The sequence below is a fragment of the Mobula birostris genome, chromosome 13, assembly GCF_030028105.1.
Source record: "Mobula birostris isolate sMobBir1 chromosome 13, sMobBir1.hap1, whole genome shotgun sequence".
NCBI lineage: Eukaryota > Metazoa > Chordata > Chondrichthyes > Myliobatiformes > Myliobatidae > Mobula > Mobula birostris.
In genome coordinates this window covers 46,177,534-46,188,746 of record NC_092382.1, presented here as the reverse complement: position 1 = coordinate 46,188,746, position 11,213 = coordinate 46,177,534, and the positions used below count along the sequence as shown (strand labels likewise).

Below are 11,213 nucleotides of genomic sequence, written 5' to 3'. Positions count from 1 at the left end.
AATTGAAGCGCTCCCCCTCACGTGACGTCACACATCAGCTCCCCCCCCCCACGTGCCTGACATCACCCATGGTCTCCCCGCATCTGTATCTGCTGTCACGAGCACGGTGCCTTACATCACACACGCGCTGCTGTGCTCGAGCTTCTTCTGTTTAATGGCTGAGCTGCTGAGCTCGAGCCTGAAATGTCGACTGTACCTCTTGCTAGAGATGCTGCCTGGCCTGCTGTGTTCACCAGCAACTTTGATGTGTGTTGCTTGAATTTCCAGCATCTGCAGAATTTCTCGTGTTTATGTTTTTAAAAAGACATGTTGAGGTGAGTTTAACAGGTGTCATTCGTTCATTAGCATAGCCAACGTTATTTAAACTGCACAAACACGAGGAAATCTGCAGATGCTGGAATTTCAAGCAACACACACAGGCTGGCTGCTGAGGAGCTACGCTATTGATGTCCTACGTGATGAGGCCGAACTCCTTGTAGACTTGCTTAAAGTTGTAATAGAATAAACATGATAATATAATATAAGTACATATTTTAAAGTCACATTTTCTGCATATACCCAACTTGGTTCACAGATTAGACAAAATGACTAAACAAAGTATTACATACACCCTTGGAGGTCAACCAGGGGTGGGGGTGGATATGGGGTTGCGGGGGGCACTGGCGCTACCTCCCTGAAATGAGTTTTGCAGGGTGCGATGTCTGTCATTACCGGTTGAACCAGGGAGCCCAGTCTCTGAAAAAGGGGGTGGACTGTCCGGGACTGAGATGAGGGGAAGTGTCTCCACTCTGAGGGTGATGAATGTCTGTAAATCCCCACCACAGAGGGCGGTGAAGACTCAGTGATCGTCCTCACATAAAACAGAGACCGGCAGATGAGTGGAGACCGAAGGGATCGCGGAAATGAGGATCGGACAGAAACATGTGGCTGAGATGGGAGAGCAGCCATCATCTTGTTGATGGTTAGAGGGGCTGAACGGCCACCTCCTGCTGTTTCTCACTTGGTGTTTCAGTGCTGCTGTCATAGTCATACTTTATTGATCCCGATAAATAATTAAATAGTAATAACACCATAAATAGTTCAATAGTGATATGTAAATTATGCCAGGAAATAAGTCCAGGACCAGCCTATTGGCTCAGGGTGACTGACCCTCCAAGGGAGGAGTTGTAAAGTTTGATGGCCACAGGCAGGAATGACTTCCTATGGCGCTCTGTGTTGCATCTCGGTGGAATGAGTCTTATCAAGTCTCACGAGGATGTTATCAGAAAAGTGGATGAAGGCAAGGCATTGGATGTTGTCGACATGGCCTTTAGCAAGGCACTTGAGAAAGTCTCATATGGGAGGTTGGTCTAGAAGGTGCAGTCACTCAGCATTCAAGATGAGATAGTAAATTGGATGAGACACTGTCTTTGGGAGAAGCCAGACTGTGGTAGCAGATGGTTGCCTCTCTGACTGGAGGCCTGTGACTAGTGGTGTGCCACAGGGATCAGTGCTGGATCTGTTGCTGTTTGTCATCTATGTCAGATATCTGGATGACAGTGTGGTTAACTGTATCAGCAAATTTGTGGATGACACCAAGATTGGTGGTGTAGTGGACAGCGAGGAAGACTATCATGGCTTGCAGTGCGATCTGGACTCACTGGAAAAATGGGCTGAGAAACAGAAAATGGAATTTAATGCAGACAAGTGTGAGGTGTTGCATGTTGGTAGGAACAAGGTCTTACACAGTGACTGGTCGGGCACTGAGGAGTGATGTAGAAGAAAGGGATCTGGGAACACAGGTCTGTAATTCACTGAAAGTAGCGTCAGAGTTAGATAGGGACAGAAGGAAAGATTTTGGGACATTGGCCTTTATAAACGCAAGTACTGACTACAGAAGATGGATGTTATGTTGACTTTGTAGAGGACATTGGTGAGGCCTAATTTGAAGTATTGTGTGCAGTTTTGGTCACCTACCTACAGGGAAGATGTGAAAGAGGTTGAAAGAGTTCAGAGAAAATTCACAAGGATGTTGCCACGTCTGGAGGACTTGGGTTATAAGGAAAGAGTGAACAGGTAAGGACTTTATTCCTTGGAACATAGAAGATTGAGGGGAGATTTGATGGAGGTGTACCACAATTATGAGGGGTATACATAGGGTCAATGCAAGCTGGCTTTTACCACTGAGATGAGGTGGGACCACAACCAGAGGCCATGGGTTAAGAGTGAAAGGTGAAACGTTAAGGGGAACATGAGGGGAAACTTCTTCACACAGATCATCATCTGGGTGTGGAATGAGCAGCCAGCACAAGTGGCGAATGTGAGCTCAATTTCAACATTTAAGAGGTGTGTGTAGGTACCTGGACGGTAGAGATATGGGAGTCGAAAGTTTAAATAGTTCAGCACAAATTAGATAGGCCGAAGGGTCTCTTTCTGTGTTGTACTTTTCTATGACTGTGACAAGAAGCTTAAATAATACTAATATTCACTAATTCCTTTTAACAGACCAACCACTCATCTCAGCAGCAAATTTTTATATGGCGTTTAAACTGTGGCACTTTAAATTAACAGTGCGTAAAAGAAAATCCCGGCTGCAGGTCAACAAAGGCTATTTGTGTGAGAGTGTTTCAGTTACTGTGGAACGAGACACCCATGTGGCTCAGTGGGAACAGGGAATAATACCAATGAGGAGAGTCAAACTGAGCCAGGTCACAGATTGGGGATGGCAGAAATGCCCCATTCTTATAGTGACAGAATAGCATCAGAGTGTTTCATTCCAAATACCATTTAATTCCAGATACCAGCACTCTGCCCAGTTAGATGATTTCTCTCTCCAACTTGCGTTGACCCTCACTGTAACAGTGTGATGTCAGATAACACCTTGACAACTCAAGTGATCTCGTCTGAAATGTTGTCCTTCACCCATTAATGGATTTTGTAAATCTTCTTACAGGTTAAAAATGACAAGGAATTTATCTACAGGAATCTCAAACACAACACGCCAGTTTTGCTGTCACTGTCCAGATATTTAAGTGGAGCAAAGGATTCAATCGATCATCCTTCCTACTCAGACTGTGGCGGGGGGGGGGATTCACTCAGTCATCTGACTGACTGGCATGCCTGTCATTTTACACATGGGGAGAGGCCATTCACTTGCTCAGACTTTTGGAATGGATTCATTCGGTTATCTCACCTGAAGTTACATCAGTTTGGGCAATGGCATTCACCTGTTCTGTGGGTGAGAAGGGATTCAGTCGGTCTTCCTACCTGCTAGCATGGAGATGACTGCAGTTATTGAAGAATGTGCACATCTCAGCCTGTTACGTTGCTAGAAATGCTTTGCACACTGAACAAAGAGAACAAAGATACAGAAAGGATCACTGACTCAAGACCCATTCAGCTTTTCATCACTGTCAACTGGTACGAATATTGTTGCTGAGGGCTTGAGTATAGTTCTAAAAATAAAAGAGAAGTATAACATAGCAAAGACGAGTGGGAAGACGGAGGATTGGGAAACATTTAAAGGGCAACAGAAGGTAACTAAAAAGGCAATACGTGGAGAAAAAATGAGGTACAAAGGTAAACTAGCCAAGAATATAAAGGAGGATAGTAAAAGCTTCTTTAGGTATGTGAAAAGGAGAAAGATAGTTAAGACCAAAATTGGGCCCTTGAAGACAGAAGCAGGTGAATTTATTATGGGAAACAAGGAAATGGCAGATGAGTTGAACAGGTAACACACATCAAAGTTGCTGGTGAATGCAGCAGGCCAGGCAGCATCTCTAGGAAGAGGTACAGTCGACGTTTCAGGCCGAGACCCTTCGTCAGGACAGGAGTTGAACAGGTACTTTGGATCTGTCTTCACTAGGGAAGACACAATCTCCCAGATGTAATAGTGGCCAAAAGACCTAGCGTAATGGATGATTTGAAGGAAATTTATATTAGGCAGGAAATGGTGCTGGATAGGCTGTTGGGTCTGAAGGCTGATAAGTCCCCGGGACCTGATGGTCTGCATCCCAGGGTACTTAAGGAGGTGGCTTTAGAAATTGTGGACGCAGTGGTAATCATTTTCCAATGTTCTATAGATTCAGGATCAGTTCCTGTGGATTGGAGGGTGGCTAATGTTGTCCCTTTCTTCAAGAAGGGAGGAAGAGAGAAAACAGGAAATTATAGACCGGTTAGCCTGACGTCGGTGGTGGGAAAGATGCTGGAGTCAATTATAAAAGATGAAATTACGACACATCTGGATAGTAGTAACAGGATCGGTCTGAGTCAGCATGTATTTACGAAGGGGAAATCGTGCTTGACTAATCTTCTGGAATTTTTTGAGGATGTAACTATGAAAATGGACAAGGGAGAGCCAGTGGATGTAGTGTACCTGGACGTTCAGAAAGCCTTTGATAAAGTCCCACATAGGAGATTAGTGGGCAAAATTAGGGCACATGGTATTGGGGGCAGAGTACTGACATGGATTGAAAATTGTCTGGCTGACTGAAAAGAGTAGTGATTAACGGGTCCCTTTCGGAATGGCAGGCGGTGACCAGTGGGGTACCGCAGGGTTCAGTGCTGGGACCGCAGCTGTTTACAATATATATTAATGATTTAGATGAGGGAATTAAAAGTAACATTAGCAAATTTGCCATTGACACAAAGCTGGGAGGCAGTGTGAAATGTGAGGAGGATGTTATGAGAATGCAGGGTGACTTAGACAGGCTGGGTGAGTGGGCAGATGCAGTTTAATGTGGATAAATGTGAGGTTATCCACTTTGGTGGTAAGAACAGGAAGGCAGATTATTATCTAAATGGAGTCAAGTTAGGAAAAGGGGAAACACAATGAGATCTAGGTGTTCTTGTACATCAGTCACTGAAAGCAAGCATACAAGTACAGCAGGCAGTGAAAAAAGCTAATAGCATGCTGGCCTTCATAACAAGGGGAATTGAGTATAAGAGCAAAGAGGTCCTTCTGCAGCTGTACAGAGCCCTGGTGAGACCACACCTGGAGTACTGTGTGCAGTTTTGGTCTCCAAGTTTGAGGAAGGACATTCTTGCTATTGAGGGAGTGCAGAGTAGGTTCACAAGGTTAATTCCCGGAATGGCGGGACTGTCATATGTCGAAAGCTTGGAGCGACTGGGCTTGTATACTCTGGAATTTAGAAGGCTGAGGGGGGATCTTATTGAAACATGTAAGATTATTTAGGGATTGGACACGCTGCAGGCAGGAAGCATGTTCACGCTGATGGGTGAGTCCAGAACCAGAGGCCACAGTTTAAGAATTAGGGGCAGGCCATTTAGAACAGAGTTGAGGAAAAACTCTTTCACCCAGAGAGTGGTGGATATATGGAATGCACTGCCTCAGAAGGCTGTGGAGGCCAAGTCTCTGGATGCTTTCAAAAAAGAGATGGATAGAGCTCTTAAAGATGGTGGAATCAAAGTTTATGGGGATAAGGCAGGAACTGGGTACTGATCGTGGATGATCAGCCATGATCACAGTGAATGGCGGTGCTGGCTCGAAGGGCCGAATGGCCTACTCCTGCACCTGTTGTCTAAATGTCTGAAATGCTGTGAATAAGGCATAACGATACCCAATTTTTGTTCTATTACACAATAAAAGTGAAGAGATTTGCATCCTTATACCTTGGTCACCAAGTAACAGAGTCCCTGGCTTGATGCCCCTGTGTGTAATTCCATTGTTGTGAAGATATTCCTGAAAGTAGGCAAAGACAAATATAAATCAGGTATTCTGAATTTACATCTTTTTCTAATTCTCCAAGTCCACAAAATATCAATTGTACAAATGGAACAGGTTTCTGGCAGAATTAGTCAGATACAATTGCTGGACAATCGGTTCAGAGAATATTTTGTCACTTAATCTGGGTGCACACTAGACTTCCAGTGCCGATATGAAAGTTGAGTATGAAGGCTGGCCTGGAAGAATGATGAAACTTCTGAAGATGCTTTGGGAGGTCACCCATCCATGAACAGCATTTTACTGTCAAAGGGAACTATGGTGAGCTCCAAAATTGATCTCATTTGAAAATTGGGACAAAGCACTGTTAACCTCCTTACTGCTGGTTATAGTGCTAGTTCAATTCTGGCAGACAAAGCTCTTCGAGAGCAAACATGGGCAGGTCAATCCATCTATGATCATGCTCAGTAATGCACGTCGAAATAGAGAAAACTGCTGCTGCACGTCATAAACACTCACTTAAAACAAAGGGATAAATAATGAGGAGCACTTACCACTCCTGCTATCAGCTGCTGGAAAAACCCATCAGCATCTGCCTCGGGCATCCCCACGTCAGGCTCTGTGGGAAGGCAGATCACATTAATCAAAGGCTGAACTTGGGATCAGTTCGCAAATCATTAATATTGTCTGAAATTATGTCATTTTACATCATGCTTAAATTTAATCTCAAATCCCAGGCCTCATTTCACTCAGGTGCCCAAGTAGATGGATTCTCCAACGTGCCCTATTCAGGTCACAGACCAAAAAACCTAGTAGGACAACTGAAGCAGCTTACATACTGAACTTTAAAGCCTGTCCTGCTTTGTCCCCATAACATCTGGAAATGTATTATGTACAACTTCAGATGTTCCATTTCTCCCATAATTTAGTTTTCTGGGTGTTCTATAGGGAGAATGTCTGGGAGTGGATGCCAGCTTTTTCCAGCTCAGGACACAAAGGTGCAGTTACTAAAGAACCCACACAAGTATATCTGTAAAAGTGACAGCAACAGTACAACCAAAATTATTAAAATTAGCCAATCCGTATACAAAACATCTTTAACCCTTTCCCCCCTCAACCCAAACTTCTCTATTTTAAACCCTAAGTTTAAGCACAGATCCTACCTACTCTATCAAAGAGCTCTCCTCCACTGCAATACTCCAAAAACAAGTATTGGATATGGGCCTCGACGATGCCCATAAAAGCCGACAGTCTTTTCATGGTTCAACATCTTATTGATGCAGATTTCTCTCTTGATGTTATCAGGGTAGTCACGAGCATGTGTGGTGTCCACTTTCTTCACTGTCACTGCTTCCTCTGTTCATCGACTAATTGCCAGTTGTACCCTATGATCAAATACAAAACCGTTGTCTACATTGCAAAACTTCTCAATACTCCATTGAGTTAAATGCATCAGAAACAGAGCATGAGCCAAATGGCTCTTCATCCCCGCTTCCCAATGCAATAAGATCATTATTGATCTGGTTTTGGCCTCAACACCACTTTCCAACTCTCTCTCTGCACCTGTAGATTTCCATGTAGTTCATATGCCTGCAATATATTGTATATTCTATGGCTCTACCACAACTCTTAAAGTGGAGAATTCCAAAGGATCACAACCTGCAAAAGAAATTCTTCTTCATCTCCTGATCAATGGGAAACCAGTTACTCAAACTATATCCCATTTTCTCGATATCCTCACTTGGAGAAACATCGTCTCAGCATCTTGTCTGACAACACCCTCAGAATCTTGCTTCAGTAAGATCACCTCTCTTTCTTCCCTACTCGCTCACCCCTCGCCCCCATACGTGAATCCCGATTCAAATATATCCTTCCTTAAAGACGAGATCTAAACTGTACACAGATCGCCAGGTGTTGTCTCACGAGCTCCCAATAAATTTGCTACAAAACATCCTTACCTTTGTTTTCCATAATCCTTACAATAACCTACACACCACTCTTGTGTGCTAGAGATTGAGTTTGCACTGCAACATTCTCTAATCACCTCTCTATTTAACCATCAAGTTTTTCATTCTTCCTTCCAGGGCAGGCAGGCAACTTCAGATTTTGTTCTACATTATATTTCAAAGGCCACCTTTCTGCTCGTTCACTTAACCTGTGCTCATCACGTCACAGGCTTGTGTACTCTGCATCACCGGATAAGCCACTTATCTCAAATTTGTTGAAAATATAGAGAACACACATCCGGTCTCCTCAGATTACAAGCAATGCATCCACTATCTCTGATGCCACTTATTTGTAAAGACACAAATTTGTCCTGTACTTTTTCACTGATAAAAATAAAAATTTCTCTCTCCCTACAGACCTTTGCAATCTGTTATTATTTTCATTATTTAGAATCTGTACCTTCTCATTCCCAATTTTACAATGAGCCTCAAAAACCAACATTACTTTTGGCTTTTTGCTTGTATTTCTGTAAAAACCCCATCAATATTTTTAATAATTTTCTTATATGTTCCACATTCTTTACAATTTTTGTGGCATACCTTGCAGTTTTAAACTTTCCCAGTCCTCTTGCCTACCGTCAATTAATTAATCCTCATTATAACACGTTATTATCACCCTAACTTCCTTGGGAATTCTCCACAGATGGTGCACCCTTCTCGTGGGGCATTTCTTTCTCCAGACTTTTGCTGCAAGTTAAGAAATACCTCCTTAAATGAGTGCTATTGCTAATCTACCAAACCAGTTTTTAAGAATTATTTTTTGAACTGCATGACTTACTCACCATATGCTCCTTCACCCAAAGTCTGCAGCAGATCCCAATCTTGCACAAACGGAACTGCCATCGTCCTGCACAGTCATGAATGATGCTGAAAAGGGGAACGCATGATCACAAGCTGAAGTCATCTTCAGGTACACTTGAAGGACAGCCAGAGACCTTTCCTCCCAGTGCAGAAGTGGCTGATACCAGAGGGCATCATTTTAAGGTGACCGGAGAAAAGTACAGGGGGATATCAGGTGTAAGATTTTTTTTATATATAAAGCACAGAGAGTGGTGTGTGGAACACACTGACTACCAGAGTGTTGGTAGAGGCTGATATATTCTGTACATGAAAGGGATTTTAGAAAAGTAGAGGGTGATTTAGGAGGGAGTGGTTAGCCCGAACGATCTGCACTGTGCTGTAGTGTTCTATAAGGCTATTTTTAGTTATTGGTTTTTCAGAATCCACACTTCATTGCCAATGTGAGATTTCACTGCACATCCATCATTGCCCAAAGGAAGTGACAGTGAATGCATCTGGAACTACCGCACTTCTTCTGGTTAAGGATCTCTGTACTCCTGATGGGGAAAGCGTTGGCGTTCCAGGATTTTGATCCAGCCACCACAATGACGGAACGGCAATATCTTTTCAATGAAAATAAGTGCTGGGGATACTTGTCACTTCATTCAGCATTCTGCAGAGAAAGAGCAAATGTGTCAGGTTAATGGCTCTTCCTTAGAACTGATGAAAGATCTCTGCCATGATTAAGAATCACATCACACCTGAATCATTCTCTACAGAATGCTGCATTACCACCGAATCCTTTTCGGTATTTTATGCCTCTTTTCCTCAGATTTCCACCTTTTTCTCTCCTTGGAGATGTAGTTGTTTGTGCTGTTTAATATTTTTTTTTTCCATTCAGACAAGGGAGACACATCCAGATCTGTCACATTCTCTCATTGTGGGTGGGGATTTTTTTTCATTGACTCTATTCCACTGTTACAAATTGCCGAAGGGCAGCCAATGTTTTGAGGTATATAGCCCTATTAATGCAAGAAGGAAGCCTTTTCTGTTTTTCTGGGCTTCTCAAACATTTGTACACTTCAGTGAAATCTTCCTCCAGAAGTTCCAGAGGAGAAGCTCAGTCTGTCTAATATTTCCACACAATTAAAGTGGGGAATCGTTTATTATTGTCATGTACCGAGGTTTAGTGAAAATCTTGTCTTGCATACCATCCTCTCAGATCAACAAATTACAACAGTAGAAAATAGTAAAACATTAACAGAGTGTAACAAAGCATTATGGTTACAGAGAAAATCCACTGCAGGTGGACATATGGTGCAAGGTCACGTCGACTTACATTATGAAGTGAAGAGTCCATCTTATAATGCTGAGGAATATTCAGTTTGCTTATAACAGCAGAATGGAAAATGTCCCTAGGTCTGGTGGTATGTTTTCTGTTCTTTTGTTTTCATTTATCTTCGACCTGATGGGTGGTTGATAATCGATAATGTCTGGTCTGGAGTTCTGGGAATCTTTAATTATGTTGGCTGATTTACTGAGGCTGCAGGAAGTATAGAGAGAGTATAGAGAGAGGCTTGTTTCCATGATGTGTCCACAGTTCTATTTCTTGAAGTCAAAAGAAGAGAATAGCTGTGCAAAGGTGTGAAGTATCCGGATGGGATACTTTTTATGGAGTAAGCTTAAATTTGCCGGATCAATAACCACACTACAAACAGTTCTTTACTTTATCCTTTTCACCAGTTTATTTCTTCGAACTCAGCCGGCAAGAAGCTCAGAGCCAAGCATCAGAGGGACACAACTCCTCTCCCTCTGGCTGCTCATGATGAATCTCTGTCCAACATGCAGAAACGTTACAATTATAGAACTAACGAAATAAAGAGCACTTTAGTTCAACTGGTATTCCCACCAAGGCTGTTGGAGCAAAACTTAATTTCTTAGATAAGAGAGTCCACTAAATCAGGGTTTTAAATACAAATGAATGTTCTGTCCAATCCTTATTAGTTATTCTCTTTCGTTAGACACTTTGTTCAATTCGTGTCTCATGAGAACTCAACTCTACATAACGTTCCCAAGAGATATCTGTGGGTCGTTAATCTAAACAAGCTGCAAGCAGATTCCTCAGTGAAAGACAGAACAGAAATTTGCACACTATCCGGAACAAAGCACACATAAGTTTGGACTTAGTTTTAACCCATTATTTAAAAGAGTCCAAGAATCATTTCTTACATCCCCCAATACCCTTAAAACTTCACCACCAGAGTGTTGTAGCAGATAGTTGCCTTTCTGACTGAAAACCTGTGACTAGTGGAGTGCCACATGGATCAGTGCTGGATCTGTTGTTGTTTGTCATCTATATCAGTAACCTGGATGATAGTGTGGTTAACTAGATCAGCAAATTTGAGGATGACACCAGGATGGGTAGTGCAGTGGACAGCGAGGATGACTATCATGGCTTGCAATGCAATCTGGACCGCTGGAAAAAATGGGTTGAGAAATGGAAAATGGAATTTAATGTAGACCAGTGTGAGGTGTTGTACTTTGGTAGGAGCTGCCAGGGTAGGTGGTACACAGTGACCGGTATGGCACTGAGAAGTATTGTAGAAGAAAGGGATATGGGAATACAGGTCCATATTTCACTGAAACTGGTGTCACAGTTCAACAGGATGGAAAAAAAGATTTTGGCATATTGGCCTTCATAAACGAAAGTGCTAAGTAAAGGAGATGGATGTTATGTTGACTTTGTACAAGACATTGGTGAGCCA

General features: G+C 42.7%; 1 long non-coding RNA gene across 1 annotated transcript; it reads right to left on the bottom strand.

Moving 5' to 3' along the window:
• Positions 1-5,604: 5,604 nt before the first annotated feature.
• Positions 5,605-8,524, bottom strand: LOC140207594 (uncharacterized). The gene is made up of 3 exons (XR_011888597.1): positions 8,451-8,524; positions 6,217-6,281; positions 5,605-5,680 (listed from the first exon to the last, which is right to left on the bottom strand). It is a non-coding gene; the product is annotated as an uncharacterized lncRNA (long non-coding RNA).
• Between the last annotated feature and the right edge of the window lie 2,689 nt (positions 8,525-11,213).